At 47.9% G+C, this 18,961-nt stretch overlaps 1 protein-coding gene across 1 annotated transcript in view; it reads left to right on the top strand.

Moving 5' to 3' along the window:
- Window positions 1–15,630: 15,630 nt before the first annotated feature.
- Window positions 15,631–18,961, top strand: part of LOC107110264 (phosphatidylinositol 3,4,5-trisphosphate 3-phosphatase TPTE2-like) — a 52,229-nt gene continuing 48,898 nt past the window's right edge. The window contains exon 1 of the mRNA XM_015411015.1: window positions 15,631–15,981. The gene's annotated coding sequence lies outside the window, so the exon portion shown is untranslated. The remainder of the gene's footprint in view (window positions 15,982–18,961) is intronic.

Consider the following 18,961-nt stretch of genomic DNA (forward strand, 5'->3'; position numbering starts at 1 on the left):
AAAGGGCTCCCTCTAAGTGCTTCCAGCCGGGAGCTCCACACGCCCGATCTCTGAGCGGCATTACCGCTTGGAGATCAGGCACATGGGGCCCAGTCCTCACTGACTGGAAGCACTTAAAGGGGTCTCTTTAAGTGCTTCCAGTTGGGAGCCCCACGCGCCCGATCTCTGAGCGGCATTACCGCTTGGAGATCAGGCACATGGGGCCCAGTCCCCACTGACTGGAAGCACTTAAAGGGGTTACTTTAAGCGCTTCCAGCCGGGAGCCCCACACGCCCGATCTTTGAGTGGCATTACCGCTTGGGAGATCAGGCACATGGGGCCCAGTCCTCACTGACTGGAAGCACTTAAAGGGGTCTCTTTGTGCTTCCAGTTGGGAGCCCCACGCGCCCGATCTCTGAGCGGCATTACCGCTTGGAGATCAGGCACATGGGGCCCAGTCCTCACTGACTGGAAGCACTTAAAGGGGTCAGTAGCTCTTTAAATTGTTCCGGAGTTTGTTGCCCTATTTCTGTGTTTTCTAAGTCAATTGTAACGATTTCCTCTGCTGGGTTTTCTTTTCTTTCCCCTTCAGTCGCCATTTTCATATCTTTGAACTCCGTTCCTTTTTGCAGGCCTCATTCTTGAGAGTTTGCTGCCATGGTCAGGGACACTTTCCTATAGCAATGGGTCAATTGTGTCCCTTTCTCATTTGGTCAGAAAAATTTGATGCTGCCAGGAGCCAATACTGATATAGTAGTTACCTAGTACCTGGACTCAGTTACTTCTTCCTGGGCTTGTACGAGTTTTTTTTTATTTTGTTTTTTAGTTCATTTTGTGAGGTCGGAGAGGGTCTCCCGCTGCCTAAGATATTCTCAGGCAAAGAGACAGGATGGCACTGGATTCCGGACACAAACCAGTAGCTGGTGACCATTCCTTTGGTTTTATTCATTCATTCAATTTCTATCCTGTCCTCCCTGCGAACGGGCTCAGGGCAGGCTACAAGGTCACACAAAATCTCGACAACTGTTTCAGTATTTCATCTCAGTATTCCTAGACCTCCAAAAAATCCACCATACATACAAGAAGGTGCTATATTTTTCAATCTCTAACATTTAGTAGAAACTGAGAGTCAAACTGTATGTAACATTTTTAACTTGTTACACGTGTTCTTACATTCCCCTTAGCCACATATTATTTTCAAATCTAACTCAAAGGGGGCTCCTGAAAAAAAAATTCTACGGAGCCTTTACAGATCAGACCATGCCAGAATTACCCATTCAAAGAGAACAGGGGAAGCATCTGTTACTATATCAACAGAGGAATGATGTCAGTTCCACAGAATAATGCATTTGCTATCATTGCGAGGCCGCTCTCTTTCAATCCGGGCAGAAAGAAGCTGTTGGTCCGAAGGCCAGACTGGTGTCTCTACCCAGCTCGGTTTTCATGACCAATTCTTGACATGCCCAGGGTAATGCCAATAGCCATTTTTGGGTCCGGCAGGAATTTCTCCCTAGGTCAGCCTTGGCCGGGGATCCTGGAGAGTTTGTCCCTTCCTCTGGACATACAGCAAGGGTCACAGAGAAGGGTTGCCAGGTCCCCTCGTCGCTCCGGTGGGGGGGCATTCTGGAGGTGGGCGGGAATGCCCCAAGCCGGGCCCCCAAGAGTGACCACCTGCTTGGCCAACCCTCTCCCTCCCCTCCTGCCCGATTTAAAAGGCTTCAAGATGATCGGTGGGGACCACATGGCCTGCCGACCAGCCAGAGGGCCCTTTAAATCTAGCAGGAGGAAGGGAGGGGGGCAGTCGCAGGTCACACACTCGGCTCGCAAAAAGACCTTTAAAAGGGTTTTTTTGTGACCTGAGCGAGCGGCTTGCATTCACCCCTCTCCCCTCCTCCTGCTAGATTTAAAGGGCCCTCCAGCTGGTCGGCAGGCCACATGGTCCCCGCTGATCAGCTGAAACCCTTTAAATTGGGCAGGAGCGGAGGGAGGGGGGTGTTCGGGTGGGTGGTCGCTCTTGGGGGCAGCGCTTGGGCAGGGGCTTCCCCCACCAGCCAGCTGGCTGGGGGTGGATTGAAGCCCCCAGAAGCGGGGGAACCCCTGCCTGGACCTGGGGCTCACAACCCTTCCACAGAGAGGAATTTCCTGTGTTGAGCAAGGGTTGGACTTAGGGTTGCCAAGTCCGTCTATGTCCCCGGAGGGGGACTTTGGGGGGCGTTCCCGGAGGCGGCAGGGATCCCCAACATGATGATGCCACATTAGGGATGTCCCTGCTCCAAGCTCCACCCTAGAGAACTATCGCGTGAGGCCACCCGTCTCCCTAACGTCCTGCAAGATTTAAAGGCCCCCCCGATTACATGGAGGGCCCTTTAAATCTTGCAAGAGGGGAGGAGGAGGCCACTGCTGTGCACCTGAACTCCAAGCACCAATGCCGCTTGGAATTCAGGACCATGGGGCCTGGTCACCACTGGCCAGAAGCACTTAAAGGGACCCCTTTAAGTGCTTCCAGCTGGTGGCCTTGCCGGCTGCATGCACTTAAAGGGGTCCCTTTAAGTGCTTTCAGCCAGCAGCCCCACGCCCCCGATCTCCGAGCGGCATTACCGGTCAGAGATTGGACACGTGGCGCCTCCTCTACACCGGCTGCAAGCACTTAAAGGGGTCCATTTATGTGCCTGCAGCTGGTGGGCCCCGCTTGCTAAATCTTGAAGTGGCATTACTGCTTGGAGACTGGACACACAGGACCCGGTCCCTGCCAGCTGCAATCACTTAAAGGATCACTTTAAGTGCTTCCAGTTGGGAGCCCCATGCGCCTGATCTCTGAGCGGCATTACTGCTTGGAGATCAAACACATGGGGTCTAGTCCCCACTGACTGGAAGCACTTAAAGGGGTCTCTTTAAGTGCTTCCAGTTTAGAGCCCCATATGCCTGATCTCTGAGTGGCATTACCGCTTGGAGATCAGGCACATGGGGCCCAGTCCCCACTGGCTGGAAGCACTTAAAGGGGTCCATTTATGTGCCTGCAGCTGGTGGGCCCCGCTTGCCTAGTACCTCCGAGGTACTAGTTTCCGGAAACCGCGGGGCAAGGGCGGGCGTCTGATCGCGTTTCCGGTGGCATCCGGCGCCCGCCCATGTTCCCTGGTGAAAAAGTTTTTTTTTTCTTCTAGTCTTTGTGGATGCGCAAAAGCACACAACGGAGCATGCGCAGTCATGGTGTAAACAAAAAAAACCTTCCTGTTTGCCGCACCGCGCACTTCGTTTTTGCGCGCCGGGATTGTCCTGCCATCGGCACCTCTCCTTTCCCACGGAACCTCCACAGTACCTCCACGGGAGGTCTGATCAGGTAACCGCGCCTTAGTTTGCCCCGGGGCAAACTGCCACACTTCCCCCCCGCAGTTTCCTGCCCGTGTGACCGGGACCCTAGATGGACAAGTGGACCTTTGATGTCCCTTCCAGCTCTATGATATTTCTGTTCCACTTGGGAAGGCTCAGGGCCATAAATAATGCGGCTGGGTTTACATTTGGGTCAGCTGGTGGTGCTGGGAGGAGCCACAGGGGCTGCCAAATGCTGCAGGCAAAGACCCAGATGGGGCCCTCTCTGCTAGTCTTGGTAGCTCTTGGTGCTCCACCCTCCAGCCGCTCAGCCATTTTTGAAGGAGCCTCACCCTGCCTGCTGTGGCTGTGGTGAAGCAGGCTGCCCGTCTTGGTGAACTGTCAAACTGCTCAAGAACTGGATGAAAAGCCACTCTATGGAGATTCCCTCCTGGCCCGTCACTTGTGTTCCTCTTGGCTCACCAGTAACCAAAAACAGGGAAAGGGTAAAAACAGCCAAAGAACCTCATGACAGAGGAGCTGCAAAGACCCAAGTCAATCCGCTGGCTGATGGGAATGGTGGACGATCAATCCTGCAAACCATCCAGGCTGGGCTGGGCCGACCTTCAGGGCCAGAGATCCTGTGACCATTTCCAGTTCCCCTCCTGGCTCATTCCCAGGGAGACTGACTGCTTCTCAGTAAGGATGGAAACACGGAGCCTACCCTGAATTAAGTTGCTATACCCATGGTAGTACACCCTGGCCAGACTGGCACAAATGCTTAATTCAGAATCAGAACCAAACGATATCTTACTTCCCCCCCCCCCATGGTTTATGCATATTTTTACGTGTTCCCTGCGGTCACACAGCAGCTGTGGGGAACAGCTTCTAAAAGCAAACACACAAAAAGGGAGAGTCCAAATGGTGGCCCTGCAGGGGGAGACGGGGCTCTGGTTCCCCCCACAAGCTGTTTTCTTGCGCAAAAATCAAACTGGGGAGGAGTTATTTTTGCTGTGCCATGAGTCTCTGTGCATACGGAGCAGGAATACTAGTTTTCACCCAAAAACACCATTTGGGGGCAGAGGCAGGAGTTGTTCCTCCCCCCACGGCACCATTCTGAGCCCATTTGGACTCTCTCTTGTAGAAGCTGTTCCATGCAGCTGCTGTGTATATATAGGAGCAAGATAATTCTGTGAGGTATTTAAGAGAAAAGAAAAACTATACGCGAGAAATGTTTGAACAACAATGGTATCCTTTTATTAATCACGGGAATCAAATGCACGGATTGAATAATGTTCAGCAAAAGATATTACTATCTGCTCACTTGAGGATATGGGCTTTATTAGAGTTCCCTTTTCTTCTTTACCATAATATGATGACTTTATTTACTTATGTCATTGTACAGTTCTAAATTTATAGATGTTTACAATAAAGATATTTAAAAAACATTATTCAGCTGTTTGAAATGGTATATGTATAAAATGTTCTCTTGTTTTTAATCAGATAAAATATTTTGTATTAAACGTTTTATGATTTCCCTTGCTCAGACTTCGAGGCCTGGAACCTCGAACTACAAGGAAACACAATTATACTTCACTGCAGAAGACCAAAAGGCTTTGGGGGGCCAGCATCCAGGAAGTCGTAATTCCCTCTCTGCTTGCTACAGATAGATGAAGTCTTGGTATAGAACCAGAGTTGCTCTCCCACAGGGGCTCCTTCCTGTTGCTGCGATAGGCCTGAAAGGACATGGCAGGAACTGAAGGTTTGTTGTCCTGCACGGAACAGCCTTGCTTCTGTCTGGCCACATGGCTGCAGGTCTGGGATGGGAACTGCTCCTGATGCACGTCTCCAGCCCCCCCTCTTCTAAGCTCACCTGCAAGTTAGGTGAGAAACCCCGAACAGAGACACCTCCCTGTGCAATGGAAAGCCTGACACGGGAAGGGACCTTAGGAGGTCTACTCAGAAGTGAGGCCCATGTTACTCATTGTGGCTTACTCTGAAGTAAGGATCCTCAGGACTGCAGCTGCAAACATGCACTCCCGGCTCTTCACCCACAGTTCAAAGGCGAAAAGGAAAGATTTACCCAACTGAATGCAGATTTCCAGAGAACAGCAAGGAGAGATAAGGAGGCCTTCCTGAATGAACAATGCAAAGTAATAGAGGAAAACAATAGAATGGGAAGGACTAGAGATCTCTTCAAGAAAATTGGAGAAATAAAGGGAGCGTTCCATGCAAAGCTGGCCATGATAAAGGACAAAAACGGTAGGGACCTAACAGAAGCAGAAGAGATTAGGAAAAGATGGCAAGAATACACAGAAGAACTATACAAGAAAGACCTCGATGTCCTTGACAACCACGACGGTATAATCACTGACCTCGAGCCAGACGTCCTGGAATGTGAAGTCAAATGGGCCTTAGAAAGCATTAGTAACAACAAAGCTAGTGGAGGTGATGGTATTCCAGCTGAGCTATTCAAAGTCTTAGAAGATGATGCTGTTAAAGTGCTGCACTCAATTTGCCAGCAAATTTGGAAAACGCAACAGTGGCCACAGGATTGGAAAAGGTCAGTATACATTCCAATCCCAAAGAAGGGCAATGCCAAGGAATGCTCAAACTATCGCACAATTGCACTCATATCACACGCTAGCAAGGTCATGCTCAAGATCCTACAAGCTAGGCTTCAACAGTACGTGGATAGAGAACTGCCAGAAGTACAAGCTGGGTTTCGAAGAGGTAGAGGAACGAGAGATCATATTGCCAACATTCGCTGGATTATGGAGAAAGCAAGAGAGTACCAGAAAAATATCTACTTCTGCTTCATTGACTATGCTAAAGCCTTTGACTGTGTGGATCACAACAAACTATGGCAGGTCCTTAAAGAGATGGGAGTACCAGACCACCTCACATGTCTCTTGAGAAACCTGTATAAGGGCCAAGAAGCGACAGTTAGAACCGGATACGGAACAACTGATTGGTTCAGCATAGGAAAAGGAGTACGACAAGGATGTATACTGTCACCTTGCTTATTTAATATATATGCAGAGTACATCATGCGAAATGCTGGCCTGGATGAATCACAAGCGGGAATTAAGATTGCTGGGGAAAAGATCAACAACCTCAGATATGCAGACGATACCACTCTAATGGCAGAAAGTGAAGAGGACCTAAAGAGCCTCTTGCTCAGGGTAAAAGAGGAGAGCGCAAAAGTGGGCTTGAAGCTCAACATCAAAAAAACTAAGATCATGGCATCCGGCCCCATCACTCCTTGGCAAATAGAAGGGGAAGTCGTGGAAGTAGTGACAGACTTCACGTTCCTGGGATCCCAGATCACCGCAGACTGTGACTGCAGCCATGAAATTAAAAGACGCCTGCTCCTTGGGAGGAAAGCGATGGCGAACCTAAACAGCATGATAAAAAGTAGAGACATCACCCTGCCAACAAAAGTCCGCATGGTCAAAGCAATGGTATTCCCAGTAGTCATGTATGGCTGTGAGAGTTGGACTATAAGGAAGGCCGAGCGCCGAAGAATAGATTCTTTTGAACTATGGTGCTGGAGAAGACTCTTGAGAGTCCCTTGGACTGCAAGAAGAACAAATCAGTCAATCCTCAAAGAAATCAACCCTGACTGTTCCCTGGAAGGCCAGATAATGAAACTGAAGCTCAAATACTTTGGCCACCAAATGAGAAGGGAGCACTCACTGGAGAAGACCCTGATGCTGGGAAAGATTGAAGGTCAAAGAAGACGGGGACGGCAAAGGATGAGATGGTTAGACAGTGTCATCGATGCAACGAACATGAAGTTGAGCAAACTTCAGAGGATGGCGGAAGACCGGAAGGCCTGGAGGGAGCTGGTCCATGGGGTCGCAAAGAGTCGGACTCGACTGTGCGACTGAACAACAAAAAAGGTTCCTTTGGGCATATACTCTGCCAGGGCTCTTTCACGCACACTAAATAACACACCTTCAATCCACTTTCAATCCACTTTGCAACTGGATTTTACTGTGTGAAACGGCAACATCATCCACTTGCAAATGGTCCCTGAAGTGGACTGAAACTGCATCACTATCCAGGTCTGGGTGTCAATCATGAAGGATGCATTGGACAGGTCTGAGTTGGGAGCTGTGGGTGAGACCTGTGGTGCTCTGCAGGGTCGGTTCCGGGCTTTGGTGAGTCCTGGGCAGAGAGCACCATGGGCCCCCAAGCCCCTTTGGTGGGCCCCACAAAACCCCATGGTAGGAGAAAAACTTTTATATATTTTGTAGCAGGATTGAAGAGAAAAATATAACGTACCTCACAAAGTTACAGTCTGATGCATCAACGTACTCCATGCTCTGAACATGCTTGATAAGTGGGATTTGCCTTGGTGAAAGTGACAGCCCTAAAAAAAGAATATAATTATTCTTAAAAACAAGAACTGGGGGGGAGGAAAGGATTGAGGTGGCTCTTTTCGCTCCCTCTGGTGACTATAAAGCAGTATGAATCATTTTTGGAGAATTTAGTAGCTGTCAAGCTTGGCTGAAAATTAATTCTTTTATTTTTGTATTTTCTTGTAAATTCTGTATTTTTACAATAACATTTTCTCATTATTGAAAATACTTACAAAGGGCAGCAGGCTTTTTTTGAAGGAAAAGGGAGGGATGAGGGGGTGAAGAAACTCCAAAGTGAAAAGGGCAAATTCAGAAGGAAACTACTTCAAGCATCAAAGGTGCCTCCAAAGGAAATAGATCAGTGCTAATATTTATAACATACAATCAGGGCTAATACCCTTTAAAATACCTGTGATCCCTCCACGCAGCCTCTTATACATGAAACACAGGAACAGGTGGGCCAAGAAACAGGGAAAGGACTGTAAACAGACCCAAGTGAGACTGCACCGACAGCCTAAAGCCAAAAGAGACCACAGAGCCAGAGCTAGTTCAAATCCCAGTCAGAAAATACACATCAAGATGTGAGAAACCACTTTGCTCACACGCCAACACAAAACAGAGGATGTAAAAGGAGAAATAAGAGTGGGATGGCAATGTGGTGGGGGGAAAGACAGTCTATGCCAAAGAGGTGATTGTGGTGATGTGGGAGCCCTGAGGGGCAGGGCATACATCCATGGTCACAGATGGAGCAATCTTGCTGGGGAAAAACAAGGGAAACAAACACTTGTAGAAAAACAGATTATCACATCTATTTATTTCTTAAATTCATTTATACCCAACCTTTCTTATCAATGGGGACCCAAAGTGGCCCCTCCTCCCCAGGGTTCTTTTGTAGCAGGAACTCCTTTGCATATTAGGCCACACCCCCTAATGTAGCCAATCCTCCAAGAGCTTACAGAGTTCTTCTTACAGGAGCTACTGTAAGCTCTTGGAGGATTGGCTACATTAGGGGTGTGTCGCTTAATATGCAAACGAGTACCTGCTACAAAAATCCTGTGAGATGGATTAGGATGAGTGCCTGTGGCTGGCTCAAGGTCACCCAGCCAGCTCCCATAGCAGAGTGGAGATTCAGAACTGGGCCTGTCAGACTCTGGGCCGACCCTTTAACCGCTACACCACTGGCTCTGTGTTATCCGGTTCCCTACCTTTGCGTGCAAACAGTTCAACAGGAATATCAGTTCTGTACCTCCAAGCTGGGGGAAGGAAGTGTGGTGTATTCAATCTGACCAAAGTATGTATGTGAACTCTGTCATTGAAACACCATGTGAAGCTTTCATCCTGGGCTAGGATCCTAATCCTTCAATTGTTATTGGTAGCCCAGGAATTTATTTATTATTTTATTTAGAGCATTTTTACCCCGCCCTCCCCGCAAGCGGGCTCAGGGCGGCTTACAGGGGGAAGAGCCGACCAATCACCAACAGCCAGTTCCAAGAGTGGGAACTATTGTGATTGGACCTTATCCCTGCAACCTCATAGGTTGGTACTTGTATAGTAGGCGTGGCTACATTAGCTGGGAGAGTTTAAAAGCAGAACAGCTTCAGTGCTAAAGCTGTTCTGGCTATCAGATGTTGATCCGTGTTGGAGTTGTGTTCGAGTTGTTGAATAAAGCTGAATCTTTGCTGAATCACTCTCCGACTACTTTGTTAAGCGAGCGACTTAACAGGAAGGAAAGGGGAAAAGACCGAGAGGGGCTTCCTATGAAGCTGGGGTGGAGGGGACAAGAGGCACAGGAAGCAGGAACGGCTTGACAATGCTTCCCATTCAGCAGGCAGGAGCCCCGCCCCACAGCTTCCATAAAGGTGGCACCTGGCAGATCATGTACCTAGCACAGAATGGGCACGTCCCAGAGAAGCCTCCACCACAGGCCTGTAGTGGGGCATCTTGGGGCCGGGTCCCCTGACTTACCGCCCAGGCCTCCCGACTTCCCAAAAAGCCAGGTTATCTTATTTTATTTTTTGCATGCGCCACGGCTGCACCGAGCTGCACCTATCGCCCTGCCTGCCAGCAGTGTACCTCTGGCTGGCTGAAAGCGAAGCACGCCAAAGGGCACGTCTGCTCCCTACTCCAGCCCTCCCTCCCTCCCTCCCTCCCTCTCTCGTCGCTTTTTGAAAACTTTTACTCTCTTGTCGCTCCTGACACAGTACCTGTTCTGTATAGCGCTAAGTTAAAAGTCAACAGCGTCTTTCTGGATGTGATTCAATGCATGGCCAGAGTAAAAGTAGAATTAAATGATTTTTTTATTCAGAAGATTTCTTTACTCACAATCAAAGCTGAATAACTGGTGAAATTCACATCTTTGTAGTCTAATTCACTGGCTCATTGTGAAAAAGATTGCGTGCTCCGACCCCTTTGCCGTTTAAAGCGTGGACAAAGGAACAGAAGAGAGCTGTAAACTTAAATCCCCGCGCCTCTGGGTGCAGGAAATGACTGTTAATCTGCCAGTCAGAGGGATGCTTTGGGATGTCTAACTAAAGACTTCAATTCCCAGGGGCAACTGCTCTTAAAGATATATGGCAGTTCTACCTAACTACAGTTAAACACTGGCTGGGGGCAGCACAGTACCCCTTGACTTATTTAAATGGCCCCTGAAGTCAGAAATCCTGGCTACGGCCCTGCTCCACCGTACACTCAGTGCTCTTTATTCCCCACCCCCGCATATGGCTTCACAAACCACCTTTTATGGTCCATCCTGATCACAAAGCTCCAAAGCGCACCACTAAAAAAGATGCAATGTTTTCTCTTTTTCTTTTTTCCTTTCCCCTATAACAGGGCCTAAAAACCCCAGACTGCATGGCACTAGGAAACAAAACCTTTTGAGTTCTCCCAGAACCAAACACTTCAATTTCATGTATTTATTACATTTATTTTTCAGACGGCCAGTACGGTGTAGCAGTCGGACTAGGATCTGGGAGAACCAGGTTCAAATCTCCATTCTGCCACAGAAGCTTGTTGGGTGACCCCCCCCCCGGGTCAGTCATACACTTACCTCCTAATCTACCTTACAGGATTGTTGTTGTGAGGATAATATGGAGGGGGAATTATGTAAGTCACCTTGGGTCCCCATTGGAGAGAAAGGTGAGGCATAAATGAAGTAAATAAATTGGAGGGAGAGCTGAGAAATGGAGCAAGCCAGCCACAGTTAACTCCTTCCTTCAGGTAAGGTACAACCAGGTTCTCAACCAGGGTCAGGGCTTTTTCAGCCCTGGCCCCCCGCCTGGTGGAATGCTCCGCCAGAAGACATCCGTATCCTATGGGAATTGTTACCTTTCCACAGGGCATGCAAGGCAGAGATGTTCCGCCGGGCCTTCAGTTGAGGACAACAACAGGGCATCATTTGGCACTCTTACTTAAGTCCACATCCCCTATAACCCCTTCCCTAGGGAGGCTGGGGAGCTGGAATTCTTTCTGCAATCTTATATAGGCTGTTTTCTGCTATCACAAAGATGTTGTTTTACGTACTGGTATTTATTGGGTTATTTTAATCTAGTTTTAAATTTAGAGAGGGCGGAAAACGATGCCGGAGAAAAAAACACTCCCCGGAAATAACCAACAACTCCCTCCCAGAATCAGGAAGTAACCACAGACTTCTCTACATTGCTAGCAAATGCACTGCACCCTCTAATGGAGCAGATGACTAATCTCAACACTAAATTGGACACCGTCCAAAAACAATTGACTCAAATGGATAAAAGAACCTCAGCTACCGAGAAAACAATAAAAAGGATGGGGAAAAAGACTGAATGAACAAAAGAATAGATGAAGTGGATAAAGAAAGATCCTTTGATAAAACACAGCTAATACAGCTCCAGCTGGAAAGATCTACGTACGTTCTACGTTTCCATGGGATTCCAGAAGAAAAAAAAAGAAAATTTAAAGGAACTTTTAGTGGACACCCTTGTACCACTAATAGATTATAAATGAGAAGAATTATTGAACGAGATGGACTTGGCCTAAAGGATTTACCCGGATTTTATAAAGAAAAATAAACTCCCAGGAGAAATTTATTTGAAATTCACGAAATGATCTACCAGGGATCTGGTACTAAAGTCCACGAGGGGGAAGTCTTAAAAAATTAAAAATGAAGATGTTAAAATTCTGAAAGATATCCTCTTTGAAGTGAGGAAGAAGAGGAGACTCTATAAGGAACTTACTCTCTTTCTACAGAAGAAGGGAATTCCCTATAGATGGACATTCCCAGAAGGACTGAGCTTCAATTACGAGGACAAAAAATTTAAGATCGACTATGTTCCTAAAGCAAATATGTTTATGGTACAATTTTCAAAACCAAGTCAAAGTAGAAAAGAAAAGAATCAGAAACCTACTGCGGAGAAGGAAGATGTCGAAGAATCCTACTCACAGGATTCAACAAGCACTTGTTCTAAATCTTCAGAGACTTCGGAATCTGAAAAAGGACTAGCCGCTCCCAAACCTCAGACAAAGAAGAAACACAAGAAGAAAAGACTCTGAAACTAAGATAGATGTTTAATTACAGTTTTTGTTAAAACGATATCTAAAGCAAATTTTTATTCTCAAACTTTGATTTGTAATGTTATCTTCATATTAGTAGGTGATATCTCTCCTTATGTATAATTGAATAGTGGGTGCCAAAGTTCTAATTCTAAAATGCACTCCCTTAGTGTATGGCTGATGGCACTGCTCCTCAGCATATATCGCCACCAATCAGAAGGCAAAGCCCGGGTCCCACCCACACCACAACTGCTGCGACAACCTGGTCTTTTGCATATGGAAGCTGATTGGACTTCACTCCATTCCACACCTCAAACTCCCCCCCCCGCAAGGCAGTTGGAATTTTCAGTTGCATAACATACCTCATAGGGGAGAGGAGAATGGGTAACAATGGTTACCACTCTCCAGGTGAGGGCTACAGATAACTCAGACATACAAATGCTCTTCAGGTAGCAGAGATCAGTCCCTCTGGAGAAAACAGTGGACTCCGTCATTAAACCCTGCTGAGGTCGCCACAGGAAACTGACACTGTTTGCCCAAAGCCAGAGCACTCTCCCAGAGCCTCTTTCTAGATCTCGTTGTATTTATTTCCGCAACGGGCATTATTTCTAGTAGTTATATATACATGTAAACCAGATTGAGTCAACCTGTTAGCTCCACTCCCCCATTTCCCAATAGTACTGTAGTGTATTAGTATTCCACTCCCCTATCCCATTAGCCTTAGTGTTGTAGTATTGGAAAAATAATAAAATCTTTATTAAAAAAAATAAAAATAAATTCAGATTGTATATTTATTCTGTTGTAAGCCGCCCTGAGCCCTATTCTAGGGAAGGGTGGTGTAGTAAATAGAATTTCATAAATAAATAATAAATAAATATTGACCCAATATAGTATCAAGCTTGATGATATTTACTTAGGACTTAGTAGGAATCATGGGTTCTTCTCTTCTGTCAGGTGTTAAATGTTATTTCATTTAAAATATTCATACCTGTCTCATTACAAAACTATAATAAGGTGGTTCAGCAAGTACAACTGGATTGTTGCATAGTGTAGTGGTTAAAGTATTGAATTAAGATCTGGGAGACCAAGATTCAAATTCCCACTTTGCCATGGAAGTGCACTTAGTTGATGGGGAAAGTCACCCTTCAGCCTAACCTACAGTACAGCTCTCTGCCTAACCTACCTCACAGAGCTGTCAGGAGAATGAAGTGGAGAACAATGTAATCTACTTTGGCTCCCCACTGTGGAGAAATGTGGGATATCAAAAAAAAAATTAAAATTGTGTTATCACCTACAGTATGATTGCTGTTGTGAACTGTGATGCTGCTTTGTGTCTGTGTGTGTGTATTTTGAGGCTATACTTCATGGATCTAAAGAAGTGGACTGTAGTCTGTGAAAGCTTATGCCATAATGACACTGTTTGGTCTTTGAGGCACCAGAAGCTTTTCTGAGGGGGAAATAATGCAGTGTCTCAGCTGCTACAGTCATTGTGAACGCGGGGGGGGGGGGGTCACCTTCCACCTACTAACACAGTTGCCAAGCAAACCCAGGGTGTCAGCACAGCGAGGGTCTGCATGTGCCCCAAGGCTCTTTGGTGAAATAGCCTTTTACTGAGAAGTCCCTGAGGAGACTATGAAAGGCCTCCATGCAGCACTATGATTGCTGTCAAACACCAGCCAGATCACGAACTACCACAGTGGATATGCTGTGTGTGTTTGACTGGATAGGACTAAAGTGATGCAGGCCTTGTAAAAGGCAGAAGAATGGGTTTTGTGTGTGTGTGTGTGAAACACCATCAAGTCATTTCTAACTTGTGGTTGCTAATTAATGACCTCCAAAGCATCCTATCATTAACAGTCTTGCTCTCCTAGGGTCATGGCTTCCTTTTTTGGGGGGGTATCTTAACATTTTTTGTACCTGTGCCTGGAAGTCATGGTGAACTGTGGCAACTCCTACTGGGGCATGGAGGACATTCAGAGAAGTGCCTCCCGACCCTGGTATTCTTTGGAGGTCTCCCATCCAAACACTTGCCCAGGTCAGCCCTGCTTAGCTTCTGATATCGGGTTGTTGCTTCCTTGATTGAGTCAGTCCACCTCATGTTGGGTCTTCCTGCTGCCTTCAACTTTTCCTGGCGTTACTGCCTTTTCCAGTGACGCTTGTGTTCTCATAATGTGAGGAAAGGACAATAGCTTCAGTGTAGTCATTTTAGCTTCTGGGGGAGTTCAGGCTTGATTTGATTAAGGACACTCTTATTTGTCTTTCTGGCGGTCTAAGATTAGCCCTAAAACTCTCCTCCATCACCACATTTAAAACAAACCAATTCTCTTCCTGTCAAGAGCAAGCCATGCTTTCTTTTTCCTGACCAGTTGGCTATCTTTTTCACACATTCCAATCATGAACATTGCGTCACCCAAACAAAACTGCAGGCCTGTGGGGTGTTTGGAAGCCCTAACTCTGAGGAAGCCCAATCCTGGGGACATAAGGTTGAATTCAAATTTAGTGCAGAGCTGCTTGGCAGACACCACAGTGAACATGGATTAAAAGGAAGGAGAGTGCAGAAAGAGCCTCTGTGTGGCAACCATTCAAAGAACACCTTGACTAGTCCCGACACTGGGCGATTCTACATTGGCTTTTCCCTCCATTGCATAGGCGTAATCTTCGTGGGGGCGTTGGGGCGTCAGCCCCCGCAGAAATTTTCAGGAAGGTGCTCAGCCTCCCCCCGAGCCACCCTTGCTCCTAGCAAAGCAATGCCTCTGGCCCATCCCCCCCCCCCCCCCGAAATTGGAAAGTCTACACCCTTGCTCCATTGTTATACCAAACCCACATTGGAAAAAAAATTCCCCTCTGCATTGCACACTGCTTTCACTTTCTTTGATCATTGGATTTTATGGTACCCTCCACAACCCATGCTGCTTTCACTTTCTTTGAACATCCGGTTTTCTGGTACATTCTGCATAGATTTATGGCCCTTCAAGGGTGACTCTGCAGCCAGTGCGGTGTTACCCCGGGGTATCTGAATGTGCTTTTGAGGTGCACCTTTTCTGTTCCAAGGTGGGTTTGATAAAACAACGGAGGGAAAAGCCAGTGCAGAATCAGCCACTGGAATCCTCCCAGAGAACTTGTGCGCCCTGGGGCCACTCTCCTGCATAATGGCCTCCTCTGACCCACCCTCGGTGACCTTGGCAACGGGGTTCCAAGTCGCAGGAAGCAGGTCCCAATGGAAATGACTGGCCTGCCCCGTCGTCATCGTCCCTGCCGCCCTTTCGCCGGTGATGGGGATCAGGTGTGACCCTGGAGCAGGTGCCTCTCCCCGCCGAAGGCAGCATGAAGCCGAGAGGCGCAGCGCCCGGCTCTCACCCGCCACTGGGGAACCTGCGCTTAATTAGGAGTAGCCGCGCGCCTGAGTTTCTCGCGCTACCAAGAGCTCGCGCGTAAAGCGCGGAGGAGCAGAGTTTGGCCGGCGTAGTCGGAACAGCCGCGGGAGGAGGAGGAGGAGACGCTTCCTCAGGGGCTGGCCCCGCGAGCAAACTGCTGAAGCGGCGTTTTCTCGCTCGCTCGCTCGCTCCTTCCTTCCTTCCTCCCCGGCCTGGATCCAGAGAAATACCCACGCCTGGCTTCGCTTAGGGGCGCGAAGGCTCTTGGACAAGTTGGCGCCCTTCTCCCCGTTTCCTTTCTCGGTGCGTCTTCGCCCCTCGGGGACCAGCGGTCTCTCACTCACCGCCCTGCCTGAGAGGGTCACGCCTTGCATCCCCCTCCACCCCCGGAAAAGCTTGCTGCAGTTAAACTTGGCTTTTTTACAAAGGTAATGACACGCTGTGTGGAAGAGCTGATGTGGCCAGGGAAGGGAGGGGTGTGTTTTGGTGCGTCTCGATCTCCTAAAAGTTGCTGCAAGGGCTGTATGCCGAGTGCAAATGATGGGCTGCTGAGGCCTAACGGGGAGGGTTGCCTCGGGTGGGTGTCGTGCGAATAACTCATGTGGGGGCTCCTCCCCCCATTACTCATTTAACAAAGATCACACCAGGGGAGTTCTCGAGCGATTAGAACGGGATCCATTATGCTACAGTACTTTAACTACTGTAATCGTTTAAACATAAAACACGTTTGGGGAGTAAGCATCTCTAAAATGGTAGCACTTATTCCTGTAGAGTTGCAGAGGGGCTGGCTAGAAGACTTATTTCCCACTTGCACTGAGAGGAGCATTCGTATGTTGCCTTTAAAACATATCTTCTTGCTGTGGTTCTGTACTCTTAATCATCTGTATCACAGGAAAAGTCTTCTGTTCCACATTAAAGTGTGACCGTTTTCCATCCCTAAAAAAATTCTTCTGTTCCAAATTAAAGTATGACTTTCCCCCATCCCTTCAAATTAACCAGGTAGTGTGGTGCTGCTACACCTATGTGCATTCTTTGAGTTCCTACTGTGTTTCTCTCTTACCCTCCTCCAAGGTTAGTTTGCAGCCTGTGGCCTTGTTAGAACTTATGTATAGTTTTGAAATGCTTTTTGAGCTTAGTCTAACCTACCTCCCGGGGCTAACGCTATTTCGAGCAGGAGTCCAGTAGCACTTTGGGGCTGTCAGGATTTATTCAATTACAAACATAACAAAGGAACTGCATGTTATTGCTGACCTGTTATTGTTTCTCCTAGGCAAGTCTATGGTTCCTGTTAACTTGTATCTTGTTCCTGGATGCTGGCCTAGACAAAATGTCTTGTGATGGGTATAGGGAGGACCCATATATCGTGTCACTCCATGGGAAACCTGCTGACAAAGGCCACCAAGCGTCAAGGGAGGCTGGGCACGTTCTGTTTCCAATTACAGGGCTTTATTTCCCCACTCAGGTCATTTATTTGCATGCAAGAGGGTGAAAAAAATGTCTCATGGAGTTAAACCTGACCTTCGTGTGGGGTCTAGCTTTAGTTCCTCTTAGTCATGTCAGAGAGAAGCCTGTTTTGTCACACATGTGAGTTAGTCACCAGACAGGTTCCCCAGTTTGGTCCCCGTGGATACCATAGCACCTGCCACGACTTCCCCTGGTAGCTGCTGAACTTTCCAGAAAATGGGTGGAGCCATTGTAAGGCAAGGCTTGTACCACAGCTGTAATAACAGCTGGAGCCACTGGAGAGGATCAGAAGGACTACTACGGATAATTGCTAATAATCATCATATGGCAGTGTGTGTAGCCTAGCCAGGAGATTCTAAGATTGTCTGGCAGTCAGAAGTTCTAGCTCTTTTAGCATTATGCACCACTAGGTGGTGAGCTAGACTTGCTTTTAAGGCAAGAGACATTTCAAAGGTGGTTTGCCATTCCTTGCCTCTGTGTCATGCTCCTCGTATTCCTTGGAGGTCGCCCATCCAAATACTAGTAAGGGCTTAGCTTCTGAGATCCAACGAGATCAGGCTAGCCTGGGCTATCCAGGTCAGGACTGCTTCAGGTAATGCCAATGAATAAGGCAGCGTCATGTGTTCAACACAGCTGCTGTGTGATTCTTTTGCAGTGTAAAGAGGGAGGTGTCGCATTTGGCTCTGCCTCTGGTGACAGCCATTTGGGGTCTGGCTCTGCCTCTTCTGGCCACCATTTTGGGGAGGCACTCCCCATCCTTCTAAAAATCTCAAAGGTGCCCACGGGCTTAGAACAGTTATGGAGCCCTTCAGGGTGCTTTTTGTAGAAAAAGCCCAGCAGGAACTCATTAGCATAATAGGCCACACCCAACAGCAGAAACTCATTAGTATATTAGGCCACACCCCATACCTTCCCTTGGCTTGCCCGGGTGCCCCGCGGCTGTGGGGAGCCTGGGCAAGCCGGCCCTTGGACAGGCTGGAGAAGGTATGGGGAGGCATTAAATGTCTCCCCGATCCTTCCAGGGGGGCCCCTGGCCTGCCTGCCTCGGAGTCGTGGGGGGGTCACTCTCCAGGCCTTCCCTCTGTAGCCACGCACACAGAGATTTTGGCTGTAGTGGGCATTGCCGACTCTGAAGCCAGCCGGAACTCCGTTCCTGTCCAAAAATAGTCCTGGAGCCCTTCACTATAGCAAAGTATTTTTCATTATGGCAGGTGAGGTGTATGAGGAAAGGGGCAGTTCCTGTATGTTGCAAGGCCTTCGGGTTGGGTGCCTGAAACCTCTCAGGGAGCATCTCACTGGTGGACAAGTTTAGCATTGTGCCCAGATTTAGTATAGTCCTATTCAGTAGTTCTACTGGCCTGTAAGTGGGAGACTGTACAGTCCTCTAAATAAGCATGGTCACCATTTTGTGTGGAAAGGGCAAATGCATGTGTTTTCCAGTTTCAGTGTGCACAATCAGAAACCTGTTTTATTATTTTTTTGAGACTATACATTTGTGTATTCCAGAGCTGGAATATATGTGTGTCGCCTTGTTTGTACAACATGGCGGTCAGGAGGATTGTGGGAAGCATGGTCTTATGTTATGAGGTTGGGTGACAAAACTGTAATGACTGGACACAGTTACTGCCCTTGGGAAGGAATGTCAGCTGCATAGGTAAAAGGTTGTACTGAATATTAGGGAGGGAATACATGAGAGGATGAAGCAATAAACAGCCTAAGCTGGCAAAACTACGTCTTGACTACAGGTAGGTTCAACCCCCTGTGGACTAGAAAGAGAAGAGAACAAAAGGCAATAAGTTTGCCCAAAGCCCCCACCCTTCCTGGTACGTCCTCAATGTGTTGACTAGCCAATAGCTGATCTTAATGCCATCTCATTAAGCTTAGTGCCACCCTTTCTCTGGCAGGAAATACATGCATGACAGCTCATTGGCTGCTACACTAACT

This window comes from Gekko japonicus, unplaced genomic scaffold, assembly GCF_001447785.1.
Source record: "Gekko japonicus isolate JY-2015 unplaced genomic scaffold, Gekko_japonicus_V1.1 scaffold428, whole genome shotgun sequence".
NCBI classification, from domain to species: domain Eukaryota; kingdom Metazoa; phylum Chordata; class Lepidosauria; order Squamata; family Gekkonidae; genus Gekko; species Gekko japonicus.